Below are 10926 nucleotides of genomic sequence, written 5' to 3'. Positions count from 1 at the left end.
GAGGTGAAAAACTTCTGGCCAAACTATGGTATGTGGAATTCCACAAAGAGAGCACCCCTTCTTAAAAGAAAAGATAAATGAGGCAGAAGGCAGAAATAATATCAAGAGATAACACAGCCATTTAGAGACAATAAGGTAAAAACCATGGAGGTGGGAAGGTAGTCGTGGTAACATTGACCATGACATCAGCATATGGCTGTTCAGATACCAGCAGTCTGTCGCCTCTCGCCTTCCTGTTCTGAGAGCTAAATAAGCTTGCTCTTTTTGCGCTGAATTTTAAAGGGTGTTCTCTTATTTTAATCTATATCTTTCTTACCAGATATAATTTATATACCCATGAATTAATAACAAACCAAAATAAGTCATACACATGATAGATATACTGACCAACATAACAAGATCAATTAATGCCAGAGCTTTAGAACTTGGATTTATAATGGCCTGACTCTAAAATTTTAGTGATTAACAAAAGACTATAAAATTTCCTGAATACTCAATCAATTCTAAACAGTTCAGAGTCAAATCCTAGACACTTGATAATTCAAAACGTGATAATCAAGTCATTAATGTAATTTTGGTATCACTAAGGAACTCAGCAATTCTTGATGTTTATAAACAGAGTTTGTAAAAAAACAATGCTTCAGTTCAATGGTATCAAAGTTTTATAATTAATGTAAGTTGGCAGTGTGATTTTAATGCTTATATTTTTCAATGAAAGACTAATGATATGAGTGAATATAGGGTAACCAATACCTTCATTACACCTCAGTTCTTTCACATATGAATCGGAGTAGTTGATTAGGTAATACTCATTACTTTATAGTCTGTGTAATCTATGATTTTACTGTGGTGATGAAAGCAGGTGCGTTTTAGAAATCTATCCATTCTTTTCACAGTAGCCATATAGAGCAACTGGTACCTACTTGTTTTAATTATCTATCTTCTCTAGGACTGAAAATCTCATGAGGGTACGGCCATACCTGTCTTGATTACTCTATGCTTCTCGAATTTAACAGAAGGTTTGCTCAAAATATATTAATTGGTGAGAAGAATGTTAAACATCATTCTTCTTGGAAAAAGGGGCAGAAAACGTAAGAAAAAAAGCATCACTTTGAATTCAGCAGAGCAACTTGTATTCATTCTTTACTTTGTAACAGTGTGAACATTACAAGAGACAAAACTAAGTTTAAAGATATAAAAATAGTTTCTCTCTACTTACAGATTTTTTAAATTACTGATCTTGTGTTATTGTGTGTTCCTAGTCTCAGAAAGTAATGAAAATAATAGTAAATATTAACCTTCAGAAATTGATTTTTTTCTGGATTGAGAGAAGATCAACCTATATGATAACATTGTGTTGATGATAAATAGCTTCTAAAAGTTGAGTGGTTTAGCAAAATAAAAGTTATTGAACATTTGCTCATGTCACAATCTTGTATGTGTCTTATTCAGTAGAATGGACTTCCTCCCTGAAGTAATCCCGGGATCTAGGTTCCTTCCATATCTGGTTGTGCTATCTCCTTGGCCTCATCTCCATCTGTAACTATGTGGCACAGAAAAAGTATGAGGGAGATTGTGTCACAGTACTTTATGGTCCAAACAGGTAAAGTTTCATATTACTAGCACAAAGACTCATTAGTAAGAACTCACATATATGGCCTCATCTAACAGCAAGGTAGACTGGGAAATGTAGACTTAGTGTTAATCCAAGGGAGGGGATAAAAATTTTCAGTAGAACTATTGGTTTTTGCTACTCTTGAATTAATAATTCTGTAATTTGCAATTCTATGGGAAATAATATAGACCACACTTCATGAAAAGACAAACAGCTATCCTTATATATTTACTCTGATCTTTTCGACTGCCCCTCAACCATTTCTAAGCATTGGCTGTTTTATTTTGATGACGTTAAGGTTTGTAAAAATAAATTGAACCCATTTTGGAAATTTCACTGTGGAAGCTGCCAGTGATATTATTTAAGCTCTTTGCATCACATATTCTTACTTCCTTAAAAATCTCATCCGTGGAAGATTCTGTGATGCTAACTCAATCTCAGCCTCTGTACTAATTCACACTATTTCCATTAGAAGTTCCATTCATAACAGAAACTGGATAAGCATATAAAACACAGAATTGGAAAGACATTTAAATTAAATGTAATGAGTCAGTGGCTTCTGTATTCCCTTTATTACATACAAATGCCAAATGAAACTTTCAGTAATGCCTAATGGCCATTGTTGGGTTTCATGATCATTTCATGTTTGCTCAAAAGTCAATTGAAATAACTGCCTTGGTTAAAATAATTGAAAGTCATCTGTAAAGTCAAACTGATTTACTGTGTGTGTATTTTCTCTCTACAAACAAGTACCTGCAAATAATTTTCAAATATTTTCTTATGTTTAAGGAAAAACTAAAAGCAACATAGTAAGAATGAAGGGGGAAATATTTTAAAGTTATATTACATCATTTTTGACTTTGTTTCTAAAATTTAGACTAGTAAGTCTGATACCCATTTAATAAGTTTTTACATGCAGGTCCTTATCTCGGTTCTTTGACTTTAAACAATGTTTTTACCCAGTTAAATTTTAATTATCAAGGGTCAGGGATTATGTCTTCCTGTTTCAAAATTACATCCTCTACCTATGTGCTAAGTACATTTTAGACATTCAATAACTTATTTTAAATATTGAATATAAATATTGATTTCAAATATCAGATTCACTGACACACACACACAAACGCATATGCATACACACACAAAGGTTATTTTCTGTGTAACTAAGGAAAGTTACAATCTAAGTTTCAATTATTTAAATTATTTCTATAGACTGGTAGATGTGAAGGATCTTTTCTCAATACCTATGCAAATATTATAAATCTTAAGAGTAATACATTTTATAGACACATTAAACCTATTCTTGTTATACATTTTATTATCAAATTTTAAAGGAAAAAATATTTACAGAGGTAACAATATACTTGAATGGTAACTAACCATGTCTTTTGTTTTCTTGCCACAAGAGCTGGTATTGTTGTTTTATAACTCACAAAATACATAAGATTATTTTATAAGTAAATTAACATATAAATGTAGAAAACTCAAGCACTCATTTGAAACATTATCAATAAGTAACCATACAACGCTAATTAACAACTTTTGTTTTATAATTGTGTGGTTTATCCAAAATATTTCCCAATTTCTATTTCTAATATTCCATTACGCACACACATGGGTGCATGCACACGCGCGCGTGCACACACACACATATCTTGGGTATCCTCCTTGTTCTTCCTTCAGTGTCATTGCCTTAATTATCACCATCACCACTGCCAATATCTCTACCTACTCTCAAAAATAAGTTAAGAGAAAAGACAAATCAGGATGTGAGTCACCAAGCATATACTCTTGACCACTCATAAGACAAAATATACTATATTTTGAACACTTTCAGAACATTTTCAGCAGGATTTGAAAAATGACTCTTCTAACTTCTGGCCCCTTCAGGAAGTAGTTATCACATAACATATGTAAAATCAGGACTATCTGTGAGAATTTGCCAAATATCTTATATAGTGAGTATATGAAAATACATTTCCTTCATTCTCTAAACATTCTTCCTTCCAATTCAGAGAAAATTCCTCTTTATAACCTTTGGGAACAAAATAATAAGACCCAGGCTGAGTCTGACATCACTTCACAGGAAATTATTCTTATTACTCATTCATTATATTTTAATTCTTTGAAAACTGACTCACTGTCATTCATTACTATTATTGAGAACTAGATAAACTAGAATGAGGTTATTTTGACAATTCCATTTATTAGCATACTTGTTTTATGTAAACAAAAGAGTGCCTCTAAAATGCTTGCTGATTATTGAAAAGCAACAATGAAAAATATTACAAATCACTTACTATTACATCTATTTTGGTATGATATGGGTCAAACAATTGTCTCAAAACAAAACTTCAAAATTTTTCTGGAGAATATAGGCAGTGTGAGAGGCATAATTTTGATGTTCCTACAAGATTCTCATCCCCTAGTTATTTAATCAAAGACTATGCTAGGTACTGCTCTGAAGGAACTTTGCAGATGAGGTTAAGATTATGAATCAACTGACCTTTAAATAGGAAAAGTTAACATGAATTTTCTGATGATGCTCTTAAAAGCAAAAGGAAGGCTGAAGAGACAGTGAAATGCAGAAGGGGAAGGCTTAGAAGATACGTGGTAGAAGGGAAAGTCAGAGAGATTCAAAGTGAGACAAGGACTCTACCTGCTCTTGTGGACTTTGAAGGGTGGCATAAGCCAGGAAATGTGAGCAGGCCCAAGAAGCTGAGAATAATCAGCAAAGAAACTGAGACGTCCATCTTAGAATCACCTGAAACTGAATTCTGTCAACAACCTTATTCTTCAAGACTTTGAAGGGGCATGTGGCATTATTTAGGCATGATAACGAAAACACAGAATCTTTAAAAGATATTCAGCATTCTTCTGAAAAAAATGAATGCATTAATAGGACATATTCTTTTGAAATATGAATGTAATCATTTCCAATGTTTGAAATGCTATAAATGATTCAGCATCTCTGTTTTCATAATTAGTGAAGCTTAAAGTCAGGGTCATAATCATTATTCTCTAACTGAACATTTAACTATAATAAAATATGTTAAGCTTTAGAGAAGAAAGATACCCAAACACAAAGTGGGATGTGCTAGGTACAGAACGTATGAAACACTCAAACATGTACACCTAAGTGCATACATTCCCTGTCTTCAGAGCCAACTTATTTCATCAAGCTCCTAGGTGAGGAGCTAAAACTGGTAGTTCTAATAGGGGATAATTTTCTGACCCTCCCAGAGCTGGTGAATGATAACTCATCTTCCTATGTACGTCTGGCCAGGTTCTGCCCACTATTCATGTTCAAGGCTATCAAGTGACCCAAACAGCTGTTGAAGAGAAACACTAATCAGAAGAAAAGATACTACTCTGCTCTTCTAATATGTTTGAGGTCTATAATGTGACCTGCTCAATTTACCCTACGAACATAAAGTATAATATCATCTGAAAAAGTGACATCTGAGGAAATGCAGCTGAACTGATTCACCACACCAGGGTGGGGAGAGTGCAAACACAGCAGGGTTGTTCTTGGGTACACTGGGTAGAGATCCCAAAGATGTGAAGATGCCTCTGGAGAGGGCCTCGCATGTTCATTATTTTCAGCTGTTTTCTCAGGACATTTGTAGCTGCACACAGGCCGACCAGAGCACAGAAGATGCCCAGTCATTAAGAGCAGCAGACATGAGGCATATTTTAGAACCAGTCTGAACCTGGAGACAAATTAAATCCCCTACAAATCTGTATTTCGGTTTTGTTTTCGTCTGATGTTCCTTCCAGGACAAGCATACTGGGCCAAAAGTTTGGGACAGGACAGACAGCTGAGGAAATCAAATGGAAGGAGGTAAGAATTTCCATGTGGTAAGAATTTGGGGCTAAAGCAAATTAGATCACACCTGTCAGATTTGCTGCTGATTACCTCAAATTTCGTCTATTAATTTCCATGAATGTTCTAGACTTGTGGTCCAAATGTTTACTTTGAAACAAAATAACAGATTAGGAATTTTTGCATTTTTTGTGATATGATTCCCCAAAGTTAGCTGTTACCTTCCTTTCTTCTCTCTTCTTCTATCCTGAAATCAGACTTAAACATAAACTCTTAGAACCCAGTGGTTATATTTTATCTTAAAGTTCACATAGCAGTTAATTCAATGCTTGACAAATGAACAAGCTTAAATCTCTAATTGCATTCTAAATATACTCATGGAATTTAAAAACCTGATGATAGGAGAAAAAGCCTGTATTTTTTACATCTCAGGTTCTACTATACACTAGCCTAGGGTTAGCAAATATGTAGCCTCCAATTAAGTATCCATTGTGAACATTACTAATCTGTCACAAGAGTTTCCCACTGAAATGGCAAGAATATCCATCTCAACACAGAGATCCAGATAGATACTCTTAATGATTACATATGCCATGTGGAGTGAAAAGAAAACACCTGCTGTGGAATGCTTTATTTTCTCATTGAGAGATAAGGAATCTGAGAGGTAAAGAGTAACTACTTTGGAAAGAAGACAGAACTAGTAAGTGACTGAAATGAAATTTGAATTTCCTTCTGTGTAGATTCAAAACCTTTGCTCTGTCTAGCCTACCACATTATGTTTAAAAGAAAACATAATAAAATCTATTAAAATTAGAATATTTCACATATTCCAACAGAGCACTGTCTCTGGTTTCAGAAAGAATGGGTTCATATACTATCTTTGTCACTTGTTGTTTCTGTGAGCTGGACATGGTTACTCAGGTTCTCTCTGCTCAGTCTCCTCATCTGTAAAATAGGGTAACTAATACCTACTTAATTGTACTTTTATGAGGAGTGAATGAGATAACACATGTGAACGCTTAGTCCATTACCTAATACCTAGTAACTACACATTAGAAGTTAGCATAAATCATTTTTATTGTCACCTGCTGCACTGCATGAAACTATGACTATAATGCAAATAATAAGATGGAAATTATTATTGTAAACTATAATTACGATGTGTCAATTACTCATCTCAAGGAACAGAGCCAGTTAAGCATCATGAATATTTTTTCTCTGCATTGATACCAAACATAATTGTCTTCCATAAGTGCCCATTCCTATATTCCATGGCCCATTGAAATACTTTGTAAAAGTCCTATACTTCTAACAGAACTTATGGTAATATATAACTAGATAATGTAATTCATCATGCATAATGCAAGCCTAATTTGTTTGAAAAGCTGAAGAGTTTTATTTTATGGGGAATCACTACAAGCTGATAAGAAATGAAGATAGAAGCAGATTATCCTTTCTCTTGCTTTGACCAGTCAGAATAACTGTCAGTGTTGTGTAAATTCAAGAGAGGCTGTTGGCAATGTAGTGGTGAGCGCTGCAGGGGATGGCAGCCATTAAGAGAAAAGCAGAGGTGGTGCTGAGAAATTAGAATGAGAAACTAAGCATCAGGATCTCCCAAGAGGTATGCAGTAGTCAGTCAATGGGAAGGCAAGAGATCAGACATTCACAGCACGGGGATCTGTACTACCATGCTGTGCTCTGCACTTTCGAAGGAGCCTATTAAATGACAAGGGTAACACTGGAAAATACTAAAATCTCACCAAAATGCCTGTCATCTAGTGTTGAAATATAGCCTCATGGATGTAAGCTTCTACCATCTAAAGAAGCTACAGGGGCACATTACAAGTCAGGAGTCCATCTAAAAGTACCCTGGGAATTCTCACAACCATGAGCAGAATTCTTAGAAGGGGAGAATTAAGCTCCATTTGTTTTCACTTTCATGCAGTTATTCTTTTTTAAATTTTGAGGAAATTGCTACTGCTGTCAGTGCATAACAATAAAGGACAGTATAGACGAAGGGTTAAACAAAGAAAAACTGTCAAGCAGCACTAAAGGTGATTCTTCCTAAAAAGGTAATATATCAGGTCAGAAACAGAGTTGTTAGACTCATTTTTCAGATAGGAAAATTAAAGTCCTGAGAAGTGACACGATTTGCACAGTTAGTGGCAGAGGTGACATTGAATGTCCAGTGTTACTTTTGGCTTTAAAATGTCACACCAGTGCCATATGTACCTTATCCTTTGACTCAGTGTGGTGGGCCAACTTCCAAGATGGCCCCCAAGATTCTCATCCCATCATGAAACAAATCATCTTCCAGTTATTCAGTCAAACACTAGTCTGAATAATACTGCTGTGAAGTTCCCAATCAGTTAACATTAAGATAGGGAGATTATCCTCAGTGGGCTTGCCCAAATCAGTTGAGCCCTTAAAAAGACTGGACTTTTCCTGGCAATAAAAATTTGAAGCATAAGGAAAATTTGATATGAGAAAGTGGTATGGACTAAATTGTGAACCCCTGAAGTTTATATGTTCAAACTCTAACCCCCAATGTGACTGTATTTAGAGGCAGGTTCTATAATGAAATAATAAAGACTAAATGGGGTCATAAAGGTGGGGTCTGGTGTCTTTATAAGAAGCAGAAGAGGTACTCCTCTCTTTGTAAGCACACAGAGGAAAGATCATGTGAGTACACAGCAAGAAGGTGGCTGTCTACAAGTCAGGAAGAGAGGCCTCACCAGAAACCTACCCTGACAGCACCTTGACCATGGACTTCTAGTCTCCAGAAGAGTGAGAAAATAATTTTTAGTCAATTAAGCCACCTAGTCCATGGTATGTTACAGCAGCCTGGGAAAACTAATACAGGAAGATTCTCCATTGCTCAGTTTTGGAGATTGAGAGGGTCATGCGACAAAGAATGTGGAAAGTGGCCACCAGCTGAGAGCCATCAAGGAAACAGGGACCTCAATCCTACAGCTGAAAGAAACTGAATTAAGATTCCACTATGTGAGCTTGGAAGACAACTTCAGGTTTCAGATGAGGACACAGCCAGCTGACACCTTGATTTCAGCCTTGTGAGAATCCAAACAGAGAATTCATGCCAATGCTCAGACTTCAGCCATTCAGAATTGGGAGCTTTTAATAAAGGGATCTTGTTTTAAGCTGCTAAATTGGTGAGTATGTTTTACAAAATGACAGAAAACTAATACATCCAATAATATTAGTTCTAAAATTTGACATTTAGGAAGTAATCAGAGATATAGACAAAAGTATATATTTCATGAAATGTTTTCAAAATAGTAAGAAGTTGAAAACCTTCATGTCCAATAAGAGGTTAATTGCAATGCTTATGGCCTGTCCAGATGATGAAATATTCCATGGCCATTAAAAGGTATGTGGAAACAACACCATGAGAAATGTAGAAAATGAATAATGTGATATTTATAGTTACATATTTATATATGTACTTACTAAATATTCAAATATTAAATATACATATATAAATATTTTACATTTTAAGACTAATAAAGGTTAGCTTTAATAGAATTAGAAATTATTGATTTGGACTATTTTGTGTGTGTGTTCTTTTTTATTCATCAATTCTTCTAAAATAGTAGTTATTATGTGCAATAAAAAGAGAACAATAATAAATTGCATTTTTGAATGCTACCTCCACTGGAAATACTGTTTTATATTTCTGTAATCCTAAAGAAGACAGATCCAGAGATACTTTTAAATGGGTTGCCCGATATTATTTTGGAGAGAAGCTTCTTTTTGTTTTTCTTAAAGTAATTATATTTCTTTATGACATAGGAGGTAGGAGTTGCAGGATCAGTTGCTACCTAGAGTATGAAATGGATACTGAAAATCTCAGGACATGTTCTTTTCATTGGGGTGAAGTTTTAGGGTCATAGGAGATTCACTTCACAGAAATTGGACAGATCAACATTAATATGTATTTTCTGCAGCTCCTAAAATAATTTATGTTTTTGATAGCTCATAAACTATCAAAGCAATAATTATTATAATAATAATTGATAGATTAATTCAGATAGGACTTTTGATTATAGTAGTAAGTCAGATATGTGGCTGCAAAACAATGATACAACGGAGTGGGGGAGGTATAAAAAGGGAGGCACTGAAGTCTCTAATGCATTCGGTGCCCTGGAGTACCTGTGCACCAGTTGGTAGACAGTATAGCAAAAGTTCAATGATAATTTCATATAAAAGTTTCTTGTGCTTTATCATTCATATTTGATTATGGTTAGTTCATTAATTACCTTCTTGAGAAGTGAGACTGGAAAGAGAATTAAATGGTACTTTAAAAAGCTAATTTTGCAAACAATTAAGCCAAATATAATTGATAATTGCTGTAACAACTAGCCCCTAGGCATTCCACTTTAGAAAAATTGTTTAGACTTTGGTAATGTGAGAAAATATAAGTTCTCTTCATAAGTTTAAATAAGTATGGAAAAGTTGAAATAAAGACAATGAAGCTTTTCATGAAACTTAAACTAAAAGTGATAAGTTTAGCAACACAAATTTGAACATTGTTTCTAGATAAAAAAAAAAATGGTTGATGAAGACCAGGGCTAACCTTGAGGAAAATATCTATACTAATCATCACAAAAACATGAATTTTTAAAAGGCAATGATTCCTGTTATTCTTATGTCTTCTTGAGAGAAGCACAACCCTCTTGAACTTTTCTTTCCTAGTGCATATATGTATTCTTCAGAGCTTTCAAGCTGGAACCACACAAAAAGCTTAGCAAATGGTTTTAAAATACCATTATTGAACAAGTACTTTGTGGCAAGAACTATGCTATATATTAGGCATGAATCTAACCCTTCCTTCAAACTGCTTAGTGTCCCTCAGAGGATAAGCCTGTAACATAGCAAAGCACACAAAAGAAGGAATGGGTGCAGCTTCTGCCTAGGCTGGCCAGAGCAGCTTAACAAGGAAGTGGTACCTGGCCAGGGGGTGGAGGGTGTAAATAGTACCTGACAAAATAGATTGGTGGGTGATGAGACCCTGATGAGGAAGCATGTTACAGGTAAAGGGAACAACATGGAGAAAGACTTAGGTATAGTATGTGGGAAAGCCTTCTAGACAGGCAGCTTGCAGACTTTTCCTGGAAATGATTCAGAGTTTTTGGAAAGGATCCTGACATCAATACATTTTATTCATTTAACAATCAATTATGAATTTGACATTAGGCTCAGGTGACCAAAATTTTAACAAGACAAAAATTTTCTGTTGGGGATCTCACAAGACATCGGGAGACAGGCAGAAAATCAGACCAAAAAAATGTGGAGCAGCCTTAATTGTGGTGACCCCTAAGCTGTTGCCTTTCTTTTTTCATCTCAGAGCACAGCCTTTATTTTTTTTCTTTAAAGCAGGAAATTCCCAACTTTGGATGAATTGTGATTGATCCAAACCATCATGACAATGCCAATTCCCTTCATCTAAATCTCCTTTTCCAGCCTC

Source organism: Gorilla gorilla, chromosome 13 (genome assembly GCF_029281585.2).
Source record: "Gorilla gorilla gorilla isolate KB3781 chromosome 13, NHGRI_mGorGor1-v2.1_pri, whole genome shotgun sequence".
In the NCBI taxonomy this organism is placed as follows: domain Eukaryota; kingdom Metazoa; phylum Chordata; class Mammalia; order Primates; family Hominidae; genus Gorilla; species Gorilla gorilla.
Note: the sequence above shows the minus strand (reverse complement) of the source record.